Raw genomic sequence first — 20,799 nt, 5'->3', positions numbered from 1 at the left:
TTGGGAGGGTGGGGGAAGCTAAGGTATTAGTTTTAAAGGGTCGGGGTGGGTTTTTTGTTTATCGGCTTGGGCGCAGCCGATAAACAAAACCGCGATCGGGCCCGATGAAAAAAACCCCACATGTGAATTGGAACCGGAATCCGAACCGATTCCGGTTCCGATTCACATCTCTAGAATTTACCCCAACTTGATTCTTCATCCATTTAATGCAGAACCTCTAATCACTGATGTTGCATATCATAAGAACATAAGAAATTGCCATGTTGGGTCAGACCAAGGGTCCATCAAGCCCAGCATCCTGTTTCCAAAAGAGGCCAAACCAGGCCACAAGAACCTGGCAATTACCCAAACACCAAGAAGATCCTATGCTACTGATACAATTAATAGCAGTGGCTATTCCCTAAGTAAACGTGATTAATAGCAGTTAATGAACTTCTCCTCCAAGAACTTATCCAAACCTTTTTTGAACCCAGCTACACTAACTGCACTAACCATATCCTCTGGCAACAAATACCAGAGCTTAATTGTGCGTTGAGTGAAAAAGAATTTTCTCCAATTAGTCTTAAATGTGCTACTTGCTAACTTCATGTAATGCTCCCTAGTCCTTCTATTATCCGAAAGTGTAAATAACCGATTCACATCTACTCATTCAAGACCTCTCATGATCTTAAAGACCTCTATCATATCCCCCCTCAGCCATCTGTTCTCCAAGCTGAAAAGCCCTAACCCCTTCAGCCTTTCCTCATAGGGGAGCTGTTCCATCCCCTTTATCATTTTGGTTGCCCTTCTCTGTACCTTCTCCATTGCAACAATATCTTTTTTGAGATACGGCGAGCAGAATTGTACACAGTATTCAAGGTGCGGTCTCACCAGGGAGCAATGCAGAGGCATTATGTCATTTTACCCGTTTTATTAACCGTTCCCTTCCTAATAATTCCTAACATTCTGTTTGCTTTTTTGATTGCTCCAGCACACTGATGCCTAGATCTTTTTCTTGGGTGGTGGTTCCTAATATGGAACCTAACATTGTGTAACTACAGCAAGGGTTATTTTTCCCTATATGCAACACCTTGCACTTGTCCACATTAAATTTCATCTGCCATTTGGATGCCCAATCTTCCAGTCTTGTAAGGTCCTCCTGTAATGTATCACAATCCGCTTGAGATTTAATTACTCTGAATGATTTTGTATCATCCGCAAATTTGATAACCTCACTCATCGTATTCCTTTCCAGATCATTTATATATATATATATATATATTGAAAAGCACCGGTCCAAGTAGAGATCCCTGAGGCACTCCACTGTTTACCCTTTTCCACTGAGAAAATTGACCATTTAATCCTATTCTCTGTTTCCTGGCTTTTAACCAGTTTGTAATCCACGAAAGGACATTGCCTCCTATCCCATGACATTTTAGTTTTTTTAGAAGCCTCTCATGAGGAACTTTGTCAAATGCCTTCTGGAAATCCAAATACACTACATCTATCAGTTCACCTTTATCCACATGTTTATTAACCCCTTCAAAAAACTGAAGCAGTTTGTTAGGCAAGACTTCCCTTGGATAAATCCATGTTGACTGTATTCCATTAATCCATGTCTTTCTATATGTTCTACGATTTTGATCTTTAGAATAGTTTCCACTATTTTTCCTGGCACTGAAGTCAGGCTCACTGGTCTATAGTTACCCAGATCGCCCCTGGAGCCCTTTTTAAATATTGCGGTTACATTGGCCACCCTCCAGTTTTCAGGTACAGTGGATGATAGGTTACAAATTTTAACTATTAGATCATAAATTTCATTTTTGAGTTCTTTCAGTACCCTAGGATGCATACCTTCCGGTCCAGGTGATTTGCTACTCTTTAGTTTGTCCATATGGCTTACTACATCTTCCCGGTTCACAGTGATTTGGTTCATTTGATCTGACTCATCACCCTTGAAAACCAGCTCCAGAACTGGTATCTCCCCAACATCCTCATTAGTAAACATGGAAGCAAAGAATTCAGTTAGTCTTTCTGCAATGGCCTTATCTTCCCTAAGAGCCCCTGTAACCCCTCGGTCATCTAATGGTCCAACCGACCCTCACAGGTTTCTTGCTTCGGATATATTTTAAAAAGTTTTTATTATGAGTTTTTGCTCTATGGCCAACTTCATTTCAAATTCTCTCTCACCTGTCTTATCAATGTTTTACACTTAACTTGACAATTGTTATGAATCAGCTCCTGTGGAAGGAGGAGTTAGCAATCTGTTATGCTCTACTTCTTAAGAAGGGAGGAGTTAGCAATCTGTTACGAACTGGCTCCTGTGGAAGGAGGAGTTAGCAATCTGATATGCTCAGCTCCTGTAGAGGGAGTAGTTAACAATCCGTTAAGGTATAGACTGCGGAGTTGCAATCTGTTATGAATCTGTTGCTGAAGACTCCTGATGGGAAGGAGTAGCATTCTGTTACCAGCGGAGTGCTTGGAGAGGGCACTCAGCTGTAGAGGAATGTAGATAGGTGGATCCTTGGGCCGATGGCAGATGACTGCGCCCCCAGGAGGATATCCTGAGAGGGACCACCGGCTAGGCTTGGGTATGGAGACAGACACAGATAATTCTTTTATTAGACAGGTTAGTAGAACCACCAGAGGTGGCAGTAGTGAGCTGATATGCCTGGCAGGGCTGAAGTCCCTCAGGTACTGGAACAGCGATCCCAGGATTGCTGAGCTATGGAGAAACTATAGATAGTGAGTAGACAGGGTATGCTGTGTTCATAGCCAGAACTAGATGACAAAACTCACATAAGGTCTCAAGGAAGCTCAGTAGCTGTAAAGGGTTAGGCCCTCAAGGAGCGAGTACCTGGTTCCAGGGAAAGCTCTGAGAGAGCGATGGTAACTCACAATGTCTGTATCTGCGATAGCTTCCAGGCAGTAGAGAATCTTCAGAGTGTTCAGGAACATGGGCCCTCGAGGAGCGAGTACCTGGTTCCAGGGAAAGCTCTGAGAGAGCGATGGTAACTCACAATGTATCTGCGATAGCTTCCAGGCAGTAGAGAATCTTCAGAGTAGTCAGGAACATGGGCCCTCGAGGAGCAAGTACCGGTTCCTATCTGCAATCTGCAATCCCCTCAACTCTCCGGCTCGAACACTGCTCCAACATATTCAGGAAGAAACTAAAGACTTGGCTCTTTAGACAGGCCTACTCTGAGACCTCAGCCTCCCTGTCAACACCCCTCTGAGCCCTTTCAACCCTGCTCCTTTTGTAATTAATTTATCCACAATGATTGCTTAACCCAAGTTATTTGCCTTCACCTGTTATTACTTTGGTTGTTCCGTTTTTCTTCTTGCCTGTTCTGCTTCTCCGGTTTTCCCCCTCCCCCTATCTGTTTTTTGTAATTCCTACTCTTTTAAGTTACAATGTAAACCGGTATGATGTTGTATACTAATGTCGGTATATAAAAGTCCTAAATAAATAAATAAATAAAGAAAAATCTGAAATAAAGAAAAGAGAGCGAGGCTCCCGAGGAGCGGGTACCCCTGGTAAGTCTGAAGAGGCAGAGTTGCTTGGGCGAATCCTTGCTAACTCAAATCGGTAGCAAATACTGAGACCTTTTATATTGGAAGTGGATGACATCATCCCAGGGGGATGCCCCCGAGGTTCGCGCCCTTGCTGGCCCATCAATCAGATCACGCGCACGCCCTTCGTCATCAGGCAACATGGCGGATCCGCAGTGTCATGCTGGTCCGGGGACGCCGGAGGAAGACGGCATGAAGACGCCGCGGCAGCTAACCATCCATCAGACCCAGAGGGAGTCGCCACAGAGGTAAAGAGGGCGGAGTGAAGGTGTCGAGCAGCGACGGACGCATCAATGCTTATGTTTTATCCTATTTTCTTCAGATGGATCCTTCTTCCAATTTTTGAAGGATTTTTTAAAGCTAAAATAGCCTCTTTCACCTCACCTTTTAACCATGACGGTAATCGTTTTGCCTTCCTTCCACCTTTCTTAATGCATGGAATACATCTGGACTGCGCATCTAGGATTGTATTTTTAAACAATGTCCACACCTGACCATGCATATCCTCTCCCACATAGAGACCTTCTGGTGGGATGCTGCCAACACATTTGATGGCAAGGACCCATGGTGGGTGAAGAGGCATTCATAGGGTTAATGGTTCCTCCTTTCAGAGGTCAGATTATAGCTGCTCTGCAAATGCTGGAGCGCTAGAAGAAGCAAGGTAGAGCACTGCAGGCCTTGTTGGAAGCTGGATGTGCTATTCTGTGAATAAACATGTCTGCTGGAAGAATTGACTCAGAGACTTTCATCTGCTGATGAGAGCATTCCACAAGCTAACAATGGACAGCCTTCTACCCCCAACTCATCTCAAGACCCACAAGGGAACTAAGCTGGAGGTATTGCAGATGAATTATTGCAATGCATTATTGGTAGGGATAAATCATCATACCTGCTAAATAAATTGCATTTAGTTCAGAAAACAGCAGCAAGATTCATACTGGGAAAATGAGGGAGCATGAGAGCTAAGCCACGGCTCAAAACTCTGCATTGGCTGCCAATTTCTTCTTATGTGAAATTTAAAATGCTGGTTTTTAACTGTTTAAGCTGTCAATAAGGAGACACTGATCTACCTAGCTAGAGTGCTTAAGTGGTATCAACCAAGAAGGCAACTAAGATCAAGCCAGGATGCATTTCTACAGATCCGGATTTTTAAGGAGGTGCAAAGGATGCACCTCTAGAATAGGACATTTTCAGTAGTAGCATCCACAATATGCCTAAAGAAATAAGATTGGAGAAAGATTACATGAAATTTAGAAAAAAAAGTTAAAACATGGTTATTTCCTGTGGCTCAAGGAAGTGTTACGGCGACCGGCCACGGGTTCTGTGGCCGGTTCCCCTTATCTCCTCTCTGTGGCCTTGTCGACTTCCCTCGGTCGTGCGGCACAGCGGGGACGCTGTCACCGCCCTCCTCCAGGCCCTATCTCGCAGCCCATTCAACACCACCGAGTTCCCTTCTCGTCGGGAACTTCCCTATCGCACGCGCGCGCGCCTCTCCCCGAGATTTAAAGGGGCTGCGACGCGCTAGGGCTGCCGGGTCTCCCCAGATGACATCATCCTCACAGCCCTATTTAAGGCAAGCTCTGACAGCCAGAGCTTGCCTTTGCAACTGGTTTCCTCCTTAGTTGTCTTGGCTCCCTTCAAGCTGTTTCCAGATTCTCAAGGCTACTTCCTAGCCTGACCGCTGCCTGAACTCAACCTCTGCCTGTTCATTGACCACGCCTGACCGCTGACTGAACCCGACTTCTACCTGTTCATTGACTATGCCTGACCGCTGCCTGGAACCTGACCTCTGCCTGTTTGACTATCCACGGACTGACCACTGGTACTGACCCCTGCTTTGGTTGACTACGCTATCCTTGACTCTGGCCTTGATCCTCGCTCTACATTCAGAGACTCTGTTCTGGCCTTCCCTGGCTCCAGACTATCAAACCTGAACAGAGACCGTGCACCCTTGTTCGTGGTGGGCACACCCTTGAACTTTACCTCTTGGAGATCCTGCGAGACCCACCTAAGACCAGGCGGCCCGGGTAACCAAAGGCTTAACCTGATGGAACCCCGGGTTGCTGTTGGTGAAGCTCCAGCTACCCTCTGTCTCCTCTTGTGCTCCACCTCCTGGTGGCAGGCGCTCTCTGGGTCCAACCAGGGAGCCTACCAATCCTGCACCAGGCCAAGGGTCCACCTCCAGTGCAACAGGAAGGGACGGCAGCAAAAAAGGTTGTTTCCTGTGGATTAAATTATTTGTAGTAAGGAAGGCAAAAAGGGCTCAATCAAGGATATGAAGGCAGAAGAAAAGAAAAACAAATTATTTGATAAAATTCAGCATAGTTCTTTTGATCATTTATGTGTGTTAGAAATTTAATCTGGTATTTTGTTTGTTTGATTTTATTTATTGTATTTTGTGTTGTGTTGTTTGTTTTTATTTTATTATTGGAGGTGTTTTACATATGTAACCCAAACTGTGTTATTCACTACTTTGAACAGATGAAACTGTTGCACTGGAGGTGGACCCTTGACCTGGTGCAGGATTGGTACGGCCCTCTGGTCGGACCCAGAGAGCGCCTGCCACCAGGAAGCGGAGCACAGGAGGAGACAGAGGCTAGCTGGAGCTTCGCCAATAACAGTCTGGGGTTTCTGCAGGTTGAGCAGGCAGAGGTAAGTTCCATGCAGCAGACAAGAGAATGGTCAGGCAGGCAGAGGTCAGTACCAGAGATCAGTCCGAGGAGGTACTACCTGAGGATAAAGGAACACACAGAGACTGGAACAAGGAGACACTGGAACAAGGAACACTGGAACAGGGAGACGCTGGAACAAGGAGACGCTGGAACAAGGAAACACTTGGAACAGGATTAGGCAAGCTTACTACACCACGGTGTCGACCCAATTGCCAAGGCGAGGTCCTGGGGGACAGGGCCTCGCTTTTATACAGGAACTAGGTGTCGTCATCGGGCTGCACCACGGAGCTGGTTCCTGCCCTTGGTCCTTTAAAGGGCTGAGCGGTCCGCGAGTGCGCGCCTAGGAGCGGGGCCAGCGCCGGAGAGGACGCTGCACCCTGGCGTGGAGCTAGGCCCGAAGTGGAGGGCCTGAGAGACGCCGCCTCGGTGCGCCGTGGACGGGCAATACTGGCAGCAGCGGCAGGAGAGGATGGCCCAGGACCCATTAGTGCCGGAGCAAGGTGAGCAGTCCCGGGCGCGGGCCTAGCGCGGAAGGGATGTGCAACAGAAACTATCTGTATTAGTGGTATACACAATTTTTACAATAATAATTCTGCATGGTGCCGAAAGCATGGACAAGCTGCTAGCACACCTCTTGAAATCCTTCCCCTCTTGCCCCTTTTGTTAGAGAATGGAGTTCCATGTTTCATGGTTTGTTTATTTTTTATTTGTGTCATACTGCAGCACCTTTTTCTTTTGCTAAGTATCCTATTGCTATAGTTCCGGCTTCATTGCTCTTCTTTGTTTATTTTTGGGCATATCATTTCCACGGCCCTGATATACAGGGCAGCGGCCTCATCACTTTCCTTTTGGTTCTTGCCAAAATGTTAGTGTAGAAGACCAGGGGGACAGCACTTTGATCAGGAGACACCTCTGGAACGCAATGCTCTGTTCTAGACAATGGTGCGCTCCCATCTCTGAGCAGAACTACACTGCGGTATCTGCCAACCAGTGAGCAGTGGCGATGTACTCCGCTTATCCCCCATCCCTCTGGATCAGTGGTTCTCAACCCAGTCCTTACCTAGCCAGTTAGATTTTTGGGATATCCACAATATATCTTATGAATATGCATGGGCTTGATTTGCATATAATGGAGGCAGTACATGCAGATCTTGTTCATGCATATTCACTGTGGATATACCCTGAAAGCTTGACTGGCGGGGTGTGTCCCGAGGACTGGGTTCAGAGCCCCTGTTCTGGATTATATTTTGCCTTTGAGTAACCTTGAGCAATGTTTTTCATTTATGATTAGATGTCAGCTTATAACTGGTTTATGTTTGAATTTTTGTGTAGATCAGTTTCTTCTTAGTTTTCCTTAGAAGAGGGCATCATATTTGCTTTCAATGACCTGATCCCATCTCAAGAAATCAGAAGGTTATAGATTTAAAATATACTTAATTTTCTTAGAGAAATCAGAGCTACAGCTCCAAGCATTCAATGGGGACAAACCAGGAGTGGATCAGCCCAGGCCTGGATTTACACACTGCCCTAGTAGAGCTGTGCCCAAGGCGGCAAAACTCTGGAGGCAGCAAATTTCCTGCTGCCCTACAGGCCTTCAGTGTGATTTGATTCCTACCTCTCCTGCCCCTGACCTTGAAACTGATTAAGTTCCCATCTCATGCCTCTGCCTGGTCCTCCATTTCTTTCCCTTCTTCCCTCATGCTGCTCTCGTCTCCCGTCTGGCCTCAGAGTCCTAGCTCTTTTTTTCGAGTGCTGCTGTTCTCATAAGGCAGCATGCGAAGGGACAGAGGGAGCCTGTGGCCCCCACGCTCACAGGCATTGAAGTGTCCCTGACCCCTCTGAGCTTCCGTGCTGGAGGTGGGGGCCTGTGAGCCTGGGGCCGCTGGCTCACTCGGTTCCTGTGCACGCTGCCTTGTGAGAACGGCAGCACCAGCACAGTAACCGGAGCTCTGAGTTCGGTAGGAAGACGGCAAGAGGCAGGGAAAGAATTGGAGGACCAGTCAAAGGGGGAGAGGATGGAAATTAAAACGGTTTGGGGGGTAGGAAGGAGGAAATTGCAGTTTTGCAGAGCATGGAGATCTGCTGGGGGTGACGGGATGGCACAGTCTACCTATAATGAAAGTGCCTACGGTCGGCAGAGGACAAAATCTGTCCCTGGATCAGCCTGTTTGGGTTGATCTGGCTGAGGTGGCAACACCAGACTGTTACGCACCCTGTCTGCGCCCGGCCCGCGCTTGGGCCTGCTCACCTCCATGGTTCCATGGCAGGTCCCGGGTCAGTCTCTCTAGCGGCAGCTGGGCTTCCAGGTCTTGGTGTCCTGCGGCGGCGGTTGCCGGGCCTTCCACTGCACACCAGGCCTCACGCCAGAGCTTGGCGTCCTCGGCTGTGTTGGCCACGCCCCTACGCATGCGCGTGCAGACCGTCCGGCCTCTTGTAGGGCCAAGGGCGGGTCCTAGCTCTGCGGTGCGCCCTGAATGATTCCCTGTGATAAGGAAGTCCCTGCTTGTACTTCCTTGCTTTGGCAATCGGGTCGGCTTACGCTAGATTGTCACTGCATTTGTATCTTGCTCCAGTCTTGTTCCAAGTCTCGTTCCAGGATCCTTCTGTTCCAGTTCTGTTCCTGCCTTGTTCCTGTATCCTAGTACTCCAGTGTCCTTCTGTTCCTGTTCGTCTGTCCGTCTTCCCAGGTAGTACCTCCGGACTGTCTTACTGGTACTGACCTCAGCTTGTTCCTTGACCTGCTGGTCTACTGCCGGCCTTCTGACTCCAGTCTGCTCCTCGACTTGCCTGCCTGCTGCCTGCCTTCTGACCTCGGCCTGCCTGTGACTTCCGGAACCTGACCTCTGCTTTGCTGACTACTTCTCGGACTGACCCCCGGAGGCTGACCTCTGCCTGCTTGACCACGTCACTAGATTCTGGCTCTGTTCCTAGCCTTGTCATCACCTACGCTATTCTGGTCCTCCTTGTTCCACCTGACCTCCAGTCTCGAACCTGACCACGCTCCCCTTCTGTCTGTGGGCACGCCGGACTTCCATCCTTCCAGGAGGAGACCCTGCGAGGCCCACCTAAGTCCAAGCAGCCCGAGTCCCTACGGGCTCCTCCCGGGGGGATCTCGGGCTTCCAGTGGTGAAGCTCATCCTAGCCTCTGTCTCCTCTAGTGCTCTGCCCCCATGGGGGCAGTTGCTTCCAGGTCCCTACCAGGGAGTTGTTCTCCATTGCTCCAGGACAAGGGTCTACCCCCGAGCGCAACACAGACTGAACAGGATTTGTTTATATAGCAAGTTACAAATGACATCGCACCAACAGCATGAACCAATCATATGTCATTCAATGTAAGATTATTTATGACTTTTCTGCTAATGTGGCTCATTTCCAGGGGTTAAGAAGGGGAGCAGCTATAACTATTTTTCAAAATCAACAACTTAAAAGAGAAGTATTCAAATTGTACAAATTTTCAAATTATGTATTTTTATTTGCTCTGAACACTTCTGAAATACTGCACAATATATGGCATGTTCAGTTTTCCTTCAAGTATCAATGATCAATACATCAAGCATTTAAGGGTCCATTCTCAGTCATTGGGTGGCTAGCAAAGTTAGCCGGATAAACTTGTGCAGCTAATTTAGCTGGTATAGTCAGTCATGCGGATGTGCTGCGGAATATACGCGGATATCTTAAAAGTTAGCCGGTAAATATATCTGGCTAACTTTAGGAGTGCTCTTCATCAGTCCTAAAGTTATCTGGCTACATTAACTGGATAATGCTGAAAACCAGTGTTATCCAGTTAACTTGACTGGATAGTGCCACTCTGCCCTGGAATGCCCTTCACATTGCCGGCTATGTCAGGGGCAGTCAAATCAGCAGGGTTTTCAAATCCCAGGGTTTGCCCAGCTAAGTGCCAAACTTAGCCAGAAAAATGTGCCGAATATGGACCTCTTATTGTCCAATGAGAGACCCAGAAATTCCAGGTAAAGGGCTTTTCACAGCACAAAATGGCTTAATGATAACTATTACCATTACTAACCACTCGCCAGCATTTCTCAAGAAATACAAAAGTTAAGACAAGCCATTGTTTTAAATTGAACACTGATTAAAAACTGGCAATGGCGTGCGTTCCATTCGCCTCAGGGATCTGCATAGAACGCTGGGTGTCGGCCAATTCCAACATGAGATTTCCATCCCCGCATTCTAGGCCACACTGAAAAGATTAACGATAACATACAATAAATAATGATATGACGTTAAAGCGTCTCCTCACTGCCAAAAGTCACTCTGTGAAACTAAGCTGCTCGGGTTCCTTGCGTGTGAGTCTGCTTTGCCTTTTTCCAGGTCTGCTGTGCTCACTTTCCCACATAGTGCCCCTCTGCTGCCCTCTTCCTGTTCCTGCTGGGCGCCAGTGGCACATGCCACCACCAGTTTCCAGGCTATGCGACGTCTGGTGATGACATCATTAGGTCAGGACCGGTCACTGATGATGTCATGAGCAGCAAGGGGAACATGGCTTGCAGTAAACCAATTCGTCTTCTGTTAAGCAGTGACTGAGAGGAGAACGGGGAGAAGGGGAAGTGGGTCTAATCAGAGAAATATGCAGATATGACCTGTAAGTCAGCGAAGAAGGAAGCACCTGAAAACCCAGACCTCTCCCATTTCCAAAAAGTGACACTGAGCAGCACAGAGATGCCCTAAACAGTGAGCAAAAGGTACGCTGTGATGCAAGCCTGGAGTCAAAGACTAAGCAGTGGAAGCACCTGAAAAGCCTGTCATGAGCACTTAGAGTGCAAGCCGAAACATTTCAGTGCTGAGATGTAGGGGACTCAGGACCGGTGCAAGCATATTTGGCACCCTAGGCGAACCTTTGGTCATTCACCTTCCCTCCCTCAACTTAACTACTGGTTGCAGTGGCTCCAGCAAAGCACTCCCTTCTTTTAAGTTATTGGCTCTGGTACAGTACCCCTCTAGTCCCACACTTGCAGGATTTTGCCCCCCCTCCCCCCACACACATACACAAATCTTGATGCTATAGGGAACCATCTAGTTTGCCTAATGGAAGCACCAGCTTAGAAGTAAAATGAACTGATTCAGACAAATACTCGTACAGCATTCCTGCCGGCACTACTGAAATACTGCAGTTTACAGCATTCATAGTTTTCTTTGAAAGAAATGTTGTGTCACCTCAGTCCTCCTACCTGGCCATTGCTATGTGGATATGACAATACAAAGTAGCCTTAGCAGCCACTCATATCAAGGGTGCCCAGGTCAGGAGAGGCTGAGCGAGTCCTGGCTTTCCCCCTTCACAGGCATAGAAATTGAAAGCTGGTTTTCCAAAAAAAAAAAAAAAAAAGTTCATAATATCTATGCATGCAGAGAGGTAAAACCAGGACCAGTTAAGCCTGTCCCTTTTGACATGGAACTTTATGGGCACCTCCTGACCTCAAACCGCAGGCCATTTTGCCATATACCTGTGTCTCTGCTCCCAGGTTTTGTCCTTTCTACCCAGCAGTCATGTAAAGGTAACACTGCACATAACAGTGAGGACAAGATTCTAAGAACCAGAAATCATATCCTTAATAAAATGGCACAATTAATAGGCAGGGTTGGACTGCCACACTTCCATACCCGCTCCCCTCCCCTTGGGATCTGCAGGCGATGTGATGAGATTGTCCAGCTTCTGCTTGGTTAGTGCCAGAGCGGGTCAGGGTGAAGGCAACCTCCTCCCTTCCCCCCACCCCGGCTGGGCTGCCTGCCCATCTGCCAGCAATGTTCCCAGCTCTGCGGTATGTGACCTTGGAGCCGAGACAGCCAGTAAGGGAGACGGGAAACATCTGGTGGGCTTGCATAGCGAAGGGGAAGGGGGCTCCAAGTTACTGAGGAAACACAAGACCAGAACCTCTGCAAGCAGCAGAAACAGGATATGGGAGAGGGAAGAGTGAGGGGAGAGTAGGGATGATGGGTGGGGGGAAGTGGGTAGAATTATGCTCTGTAATAACCCTCCGAGTGAACGTGTACTCCTGGAGGAGGCCCAGCACGGTCTTGCCAGCGCCGCCAATTAAAGCGAAAGCCTCAGCCAGACACAATTGCAGGAAAGGCCTCACCCGGGCTCCCGACTTCCAGCTACCAAACCTCTGGCTTTGAAATCTTAGAGCAGGGAGCTCTTCCTGCACCTTGGGACCCAGCTCCTGCTTACTGTCTCTCTCCTGTATTTCACTTTTTTAGCCTTCTTGGCGGAGGCCTGAAAATATCCTCACAGAAATAAGATGGAGGAGGGAAGAGGGAATCTGTGGAACTACAGAGAAAGGTCCTGAGGTTTAAAGAACATGTGGGGAACTGCTTTACTGCTGAGACTAGTTTCTGGAACTGGTATACTGTATACAATAGCAAAAGAACTAGCTGGCACATACACAGATACTGCATACCTATGCAATGAGCTACAGTCCTGCCTTTCAATCTGGCCATACGTGAAAAAAAATAAATTTCACTGAATTTCATACATGACACACATGGGCAGATCTAAGGTTCTGAAAAAGAAAGGGTGCAGTCAGATAGTATGGTGCATCCTCATCCCCCCAACTCTTTCCCCTTCTCACTCTTCCTTTCTGCTTTCTCCCCCTCTCTTGTGTTGTTTCCAAGATCCCATCCATTTCCCCAGCCCCACCAGATCCTCTTCACCTACCCACCCCCTCCCAACCAGGTTCTTCCCCATCGCCCCTTCCTCCCCCCCCCCCCCTCAGGTAACTCTCCATCTCTCATCCCTCTTAAATTACTTTCCATCTCCCCCTATTCCACCCCCCCCCCTTGGGTTCCTCCTCATCTCCTCCTCCCCTGCCAAGGTCTTCTTCATCTTCCCCTGCCCTTAAATTCCTCTTTGTCTCTGCCCTCCTTTTCCTTATGTTCTCCTACATCTCCACCTTCCTCTTTATCTTCTTCCACATCACCTCTCTCTCCTACATATTGTACACTCTCCTCCTCCTCCTCCTCCCCTTCAGATTCCTCTCAGATTCTTGGGGCACAATACTAAGGACAGAGTAGTGGCAGGTCAGCAGGGTGGTCTGGGGTGCTCCACCGCATCCCCATGGTGCGGGCTTCCTGTGTAATCAGGAAGCATAGGATGAGGAGAAGCAGCTGCAGAGACTGGTACCCATGCTGCTGGCCTGCCGCTACTGCCACTGCCAGGGAAGAGGGGAGGTGGAGGAGAGAGAGAGAGAGATCAGGAAATGGAAGGTGAGGCTGGTGAAAGGCTGGGGCACTGCTTTTCAAGGTGATCCTAGAAAGTGTGCACACACAGCCTGCTCTGCTGTCAGCGGTTGAGTCCCTCCGCACTGCACCAGTCCCAGTGGGTAGGGTGGCTACATCTGGGATAGATTTGTTCTGCGTATTAGGGTTGGGACGAATTCCTGCTGTAATGCACCGTAGCTAATCATTCAGAGGGAAGTGAGGAGTTACAAGGAGACGGGAGAGGAGGTAAGAGAGCCATGAGTGATTGCACAGCACAGCTTCTCATAGCCAGCATCTTTTCCCTAAGCAGGGCCCTGCCTGGCTGTGTTGACAGACAAGAGACAAATATAAATTGTTCAGTGACAAAGTCACATTCTGTGTTATCATGGCTACCAGGTCCTCCACACCTGCAGAGGTTTCTCAGTTTGAAGCTAATCTGATCTTCCATATGGAGGTGGGAAACTCAGAAGAACAGGCACCTGTGGCAGAAGGAAGGAGGAGTAAGCATGCACGACTGGACCTGAGCCATATGCATAGACTGGATCTGTGAAGGTCAAAGGAAGAATGCAGAATGAGTCAACAGCAAGAGGAACTGCTTCTGGATAGTGGACAATGGACATTAGAGGAAGGGAGAGAGTAGGGAAGAGAAGAGAAAGGAAGGAGGAAAGAAAAAAACAAAAGGGAAAAGTTGATGGAGAAAGTGTGAAAATCTCTAATTTGCTTTCTCACACAAACATCCCTACTTACTGGCCTCTAACCCTTTCTGCATCCTTCTTCCTAATTCCCTGCCCAACACCACCACCACGATATTCCACACCCCTGCTCTCTCCTCCTCCTACTCTTCCTGCTGCAAACTGAATTTTCAACCTTAGCACCTCTGATAAAATGGCTATTATTGTTCTGTAAGACCTTTTTGGTCATAAATACTTCAAGGTATACCAGCTTTCTCCTTCCCAGATACAAGGGTGCACAATCACGTCTCCGAACCAAACCTTTCAATGGATTCTTACTGTGAGTGAAACGCAATCACAGTAAAACTGTCACTCTCTTAACTAGGGCGTTCCCCCCCCAAAATATCAGCATGTCTCAGTCACTCAGTGGATCAGCAGATTGAGAGGTACCAGTCTGAACTTCCACTGTGATGGTCCATTGTGCGGCTTCCTTTGCTTTCTGCTGATGCTGCTCATGGAACAACAAGGCTTTGACTGTACTGAGAGGCAATGGGTCAGTCCAGGATCCCAGTGTCTGTGCTGTCTTGTCTGGGTTCCTGCCAAACTTGTATCTCTTACCCACTGGGGTAGGGGTGGGGATAGGCTAGGGAATATCAGGCAACTATCCTTTGGCAAAATCTGAGGGTCTGCTCAAGCCTGTTGTAAGGTTTAGCTCTGTTGCATCAAACCCCAGGAAGGGAGGAGGGCTGGGGCTTGGAAAAAGGAGGGAAAGAGCAAAGGCCATTCTAGTGGTAAAAAGAAACCCTCTGTGCTGCAAGAGATATGCCAGCAGTCTCACCACGGGCCTCTGCCAGCAGGTAACAAGTTGGCAGAGGCCTGAGGTACCAAAGAAGGGGCAGTCAGTACAGGAAAATGGCAGAAGCCCTCAGAAGGTCTTTAAAAAAAAAAAAGTAGAGTTTAAGGTACTTTTTCTCCGCTCCTAGGCGAGCAGCTCCCCGTTGCCTGCCTGCGCTCGGGGCTCACCCTCCTCCTCTGCCATTGGGCAGGCGGTGCCGAGCTCCACTTTTCCCTGCCTCCTCTTTCCTTCTCCCTCCCACCGCCTTCAGCACTGAGGCACAGAGGGCTGCACGCAGCAGCGGAGAGGGGAGAGAGTGGAGCTAACTCCAAAGAGCGCGGCAGCCAGGGTGAGACAGGGCATTCTCCAGGGAATCCAACCGAAGGCACCCACAGGAGCCAGAAATGAGAGCCCTAACAGCCAAGCAAGAAAAAAGGTAACTAACCACTAAAAAAAACCCAAAAAAACCCCAAACCCAAATGCAGAGAGGGAGTTGTTCGTATTATAAAACTCATACATGTTTTTGGAACAGTTTTGACAGATGCTCTGTGAGGGTCACAGCCTGTCAAGGCATTGCGTCTAAACTATTTATTTATTTTTTCTTTTCCTCTGTAAAATCTGCCTGCTCTCTCTCTCTCTTTTCCCCCCTCCCTCTCCTTCCCCGTTCCTTGTTTTCTTCTTCTTTTTGTGGGAAGAGGGAGTCGCTGACAGGAACAGAAACCGTAGCCAACGGGGCATAAAAACAGAGTAAAAGTGCTGAGCGGGCTGTTTTCCCGCTCACGCCTCGGCTGTCTGAGGGGCTGAGCAAAGAGCGGCGCGAGGCACACGGGCCAAGCCTTCGGCTTGCATCCAGCCCCAAGCCTGCCTGCTCTAATAACAACTGCCTTCTCGCTTGCTCCTTATATGCTTACTAAATACACACTTTTTTTTTTTTTTTTTTGCAGTGCTGTATTTTTTTTTTTTTAATAAGTTTTTGGCTCATGTTCTTTGGGTAAAACTGTCTTGCCAATAAAGTTCTGGAAATCCGAATCCGGCTTTTGGGATTTGGCCCTTTCAGTGGATAGGGCGGCGTGGATCCAGGATGGATGAGGAGTTTGGTCATGGCAATACGTGAGGGGGTTCTGCTGGTCCCTGCCATTGGAGAGGTGATCTGGTGGGAATCACCGGGAAAGTTAGGGATTTTTTTTTCCAGAACAACGCTCTGGAACAAGATGAGGCTCCAAGGATTCGGCTCAGAAAGCAACATCAGGAATGGGTTTGTTCTTGGGAAAGGGTGGTGAATGCATGGAACAAACTCCCAGTGGGGGGTGGAGACAACAGGTAACAGAATTCAGGAAAGGCTAAGACAAGAGCAGAGGATCCTTTGATGAGATGAAGTGCAGGGAAAGCCAGAGATCAGCTGGGTTCTGTGGCACTGCATCTATGTTTCTAGGGTCAGTTCCTTTTTTTCCTAGGATCTGCCGAACATCCTAAGATTATCTCCTGTGGAAGAATGGGGAGGTTGAGTTATTTCAGATGTAAACTGCCATACTGCTATGCTTTGTAATATCAGTTTGCCTATATTTGATCTGAAAACCATTCTTAGTTTTTCTTCTCTTTTTTTTTTTTTTTTTGGGGGGGGGGGGGGGGGGGGGGCAAAGCTATGTGGTCATATAATGTTAAGTTTTTTGGCATTGAAAACCTACTCTTTTTGTTGTGACCACACCTCCTGTCTTCAGAGGTCTCGCTTTCCCTGAGGTCAGGCTCCAGCTGTTATGTCTGCTGCATTCCTACTTCTGGATGAATTGGATTGGTGTTAACACAGAGGTCTAATGGCAAACAGGCATGCAGTACCCTGGCCTCTGCATTTCTCCTTATACCTTGCGTTTTATTTCTTCTTCCTTCCCTCACTTTCCTCTTCCTCCCTTTAAATTATGCTTCCTCTTACTTTGCACTTCGTTCTCTGTCAAATATCTCCATTGCTTTCTCTCTTTCTCTTGGTCCTCCTTCTCATAAATTGAACAGATTCTGGAATTCTGTGGGTTCCCTTCAGCCCCATTTCCATAGCTCTTTGGCAGTAAGGAATGTCTAAAGTGACCAATGGGGAATAGTTGAGCAGGCTTCACATATTTTGCCAGGGGCTGTGACTGTAGGAATGCTTCCATAATCCCTTCAAGCACAGGCACCAGCTTGAGCACAGCCAAAACCATATCATTGTCCAGTGTCACCTCTTCAGTCTCTCCTCTCCTCTCAGCTCCCGCAGGTCCATTAGATCGAATAGACAAATCTGATATTGAGGGTGTTCAGATCCCCATGGATGTGGCCCTTCTGCCTCCAAGGATTTCAGATCTGGACTAGGACCTCAGGGGGAAGCTATGGCCTGAAGAGCTTTGATACCCAAAAGGTTTACATGTTTGTTTACTCTGGCAGAGATCCCAGCTGTGGGGAAAGAGACGGCTTTTGCTCCAGTTCTGCTCGCAGATTCCAGAGATGGCTGGGAGAGAGGAGTGACTTGGAAGAAGGGGATGGGTAGGGAAGGCATTTGACAGAGAAAGATGGTGTCTTTAGTTCATATTACTAAGAATTTGGAGATAAGAGTAGCCTTGGGTTCATCCCCCCCCCCCCCCCACACACACACACTCACAGCCAATTATTAACAAACATTTTGTCCATACATCAGACTCCCAGAAAGTGAAAGGATGTTTCAAGAACAGCACTTACAATTAGTCAAAGCATGTAATCTTTGCTGGGTTCCCTGGAATCTGATAACCAGCCTGGAATGAGCAAATAATGAAAGGTCACTGGTCATGACTTAGCAGCAGCCGCAGCAGCAGCGCTCAGCCCCCGACCAGAAAAGTGCTGAGCAGAAGCAAGGCCGGTGCAGCTCAAGGCCACCACCAGCAACAGAAACCGCACTGGCTCATTGTTTTATCGATTAAATATATCTGGCAAAAGATCAACCAAGTTGTCAGGCTTTGGCCACGATCTCTATCAGAATTTCAGTGGCTTTCCAGTGCCCGAGGGCAACAGTTGGGCCACTGTTGCCCACCTATTCACTGTATTTCATCATTTGCTCCATTTTGAGACCTTGAGGGAACGGAGAACACTTCTGGCTACCTCTAGTGAAGATGAGACAAACAGTCCCAGGCCCCTGAAGGATGGAAATTAAGGTGCAGAGATGCCAAAACCTTCAAGAGTCAAAGAATGATAAAAAGAGTAAGAAAGGGCCAGAGTTAGACAAAAGAGAAGGGCTGCCAGAGAGTGGGGGAGGAAGAAAGAGTTGATTCTCTATTAATTTACCTAATCTAGTAGATAAAGAGCAGACACCGAAGGCGGCACAGGAATGGGTTACCGAATGAAAAAAGGTTAGAGAGAGATCCAGTTCCATCTCTCACAGCAAATGATCCACAAATTGGATGCCCTGCACTCTTCCTCCTTCTAGCAGCAACCTAGTGGTGCCAACAGCTAGTATGTAAAGGCAAAAGACACATATAAGAACATAGCAGGAAGCTATTTAGGAGGATGCTATGGAACAAGAGAAGAGACCCAAGGAGGAAAGGAAACACATCTGGTGATAAATTGGTACAATTGCACCCCAATTTTATGCACAGATACTAGGGATGCTGCAACACCCCAAAGTTTCAGGCTTCTCAAAACAGTTTTATTCACTCAACTTCCCTGCTTATGGTTATCTCACCCTAACCAAAGTGAAATGCTTCCATCTGTGCCAGCTCATTTGAGGTGACCTCTCTGTGCCATAAACCAGTCCCAGAACCATTACTTATTCACTGCATCATAGAATCATGAGCAAGACACTCAACAACTCTGTGCTCAAATTAAAGGCCTCATTTATGAACCATTTTTCCCTTAGACACAGAATGGGAGAAAAGCCTTAGTAAATCAGGCCCTAAGATAGTAGAATTGCATTTTGTTTGACTTCTATGCCGCTTTGAACCTTGGGAAGACTATTTTGGACTAGAAAAGTGGGATATTCACTGAAATAGAAATAGATTTGAGCACTTTTAAGCACTGACCTTGTAATCATGTGGTTTTCTCTAACTTACACAGCACATGAAGCTTTAAAAAAGTGCCTATGAGTTTCATATCACTTAAAAAAAAACCCCACATGTCTTGCTTTTATGCAGAAGAACAAGTCATTATACCCCCCTCTCTCGTACAGTGGCCCATTATTGAGCAGTGGAACAGTTCCTTGTTTCCTTACACAAGATGTAACTTCATGGACTTACAGAGCACAGGGGTGGGGGAGTGGGGTCTTGTAAACCAATAAGATAGCTGGTTGACAGCATTCTCCTCCCCCTTCCCACCTTTGTTATCTCTTGGCCTACACATGATGTACTCTTGTGCAAGAGAACAGCCATTAGGCCATTCTATTAGTAAGTGCCTGGGGAAGTCTGTTTACTAAAATATTTTTAGTTAAAAAAAAAATGAGAGAGAGAGCTTTATAATATATTAACAGATGCTGCAAGTGATGACTTCTTAGATGGAAGTCACTGACCAGGTCAGAAGGAAATGCATTATTTAAACCAGAACGAGATGACATCTCTTACACCATAAGAGACATCACTTACAACACAGATTAGCTTAGTTAAGAGGGCATGGAATGTTTGCAGTGAGGCTAGTGAGCCAATTATGCTCAGTGCCCTGCTGTGCTTGGCAATTCCTAGCATTAAGAATAATACACAGCTAGGAGTGCTGCACTCACCCCTGACTCCTGTGAATGTAAGAGCTTTATAATGCCTCACTCTCAGTAGAAAACAAATCATTATTACAGTACCAGGTCCTCCAGCCTGCTCATAACCCTCATACGGGGAGTTTACAAAGACACAAGAGCCATCTTTTTCAGCCAGGCAAATCCTCTCTCTGTGGGAGACAAAAGCTTGCCTTGCAGGCTGAAATTTGGACCAAAAGCAGTGCTGCTATAGTCACAAAGTGAGTGAAAGTTCCTTTGCTTATTAAATCTGGACCATTGCACAAATCAGTTTGGCAGATTTTAAGTTTGTATCAGGACTTCTGATTGGTTCACAAAAACCATCCGATTGAAAACATATGGTAAATATGGACTGAAAGTGAGGTCCACAGAGGAAAACAGTTGACTGCAAGGCAGAGCATCACAACCAACAGAGAGCTGTATTTTTGTCAAAACTTGCAGCTGACAAAAAGACTGCCGGACAGAGGGCACCATGCCCTCCCGAGCAGACCAACATTTTTCCAATATAAAATGTGCCAACCTAGGTTTTCTTTATAGAACAGTCTTCAGACATGAAGAAATAATTTTGATGATGTCATGTTGACATCTGTCTGCTTTGTCTTCTTAGAAGGCAACAGTTCGTCCTGTTTTTAGTCCATACGATCTTCTCTGAACTAATCCAGAGTCACGAAACAACGCAGGCTTCATCGGCTACTGCTCTTCAAGAAAACAACAGTTTATGTTCTGACATTATTATTACTAGCATGATGATGATTAGTCACTTGTATAGCACATACCAGGTGTACACAGCACTGTACAGAGCCAAATGATGAACATTTCCTGCTCCCTAGAGCTTGCAGTCTATTGAAGACAAACAAGAAACAAATAAGAGGCTGTAGTGTTAAAACAGGAAACCATGATTGGGAAGAACTAAAGCAGGTGGATTATGGGGGAGGTTTATTTGATGACGGGGCAACTGTAACTGAGTGAAGGTGCAAGCAGTAAGGCCTCTGAAGAGTCTGCATAAGAAGATAGTGTAGACCAGCTGAGGGCGAGTGCACACCACTCAGGGGCCCTCTGACATGTTGCCTGAGTCACAGTGACACCTTGGGGCTTCTGATGTTATTGGATGGAAACTGGGGACCTCACTGTCTTCCCAAGGATTTACAT

The 20,799-nt window shown here is 47.3% G+C and overlaps 1 protein-coding gene across 3 annotated transcripts in view; it reads left to right on the top strand.

Moving 5' to 3' along the window:
* Positions 1–15,210: 15,210 nt before the first annotated feature.
* CDC42EP1 (CDC42 effector protein 1) overlaps positions 15,211–20,799 on the top strand; it is a 98,920-nt gene continuing 93,331 nt past the window's right edge. For all 3 annotated transcript variants that reach the window (XM_029590050.1, XM_029590048.1, XM_029590049.1), the window contains exon 1: positions 15,211–15,378. The gene's annotated coding sequence lies outside the window, so the exon portion shown is untranslated. The remainder of the gene's footprint in view (positions 15,379–20,799) is intronic.

The sequence above is a fragment of the Rhinatrema bivittatum genome, chromosome 2 (assembly GCF_901001135.1).
Source record: "Rhinatrema bivittatum chromosome 2, aRhiBiv1.1, whole genome shotgun sequence".
NCBI lineage: Eukaryota > Metazoa > Chordata > Amphibia > Gymnophiona > Rhinatrematidae > Rhinatrema > Rhinatrema bivittatum.
This window is presented reverse-complemented; position numbering and strand designations above follow the sequence as displayed.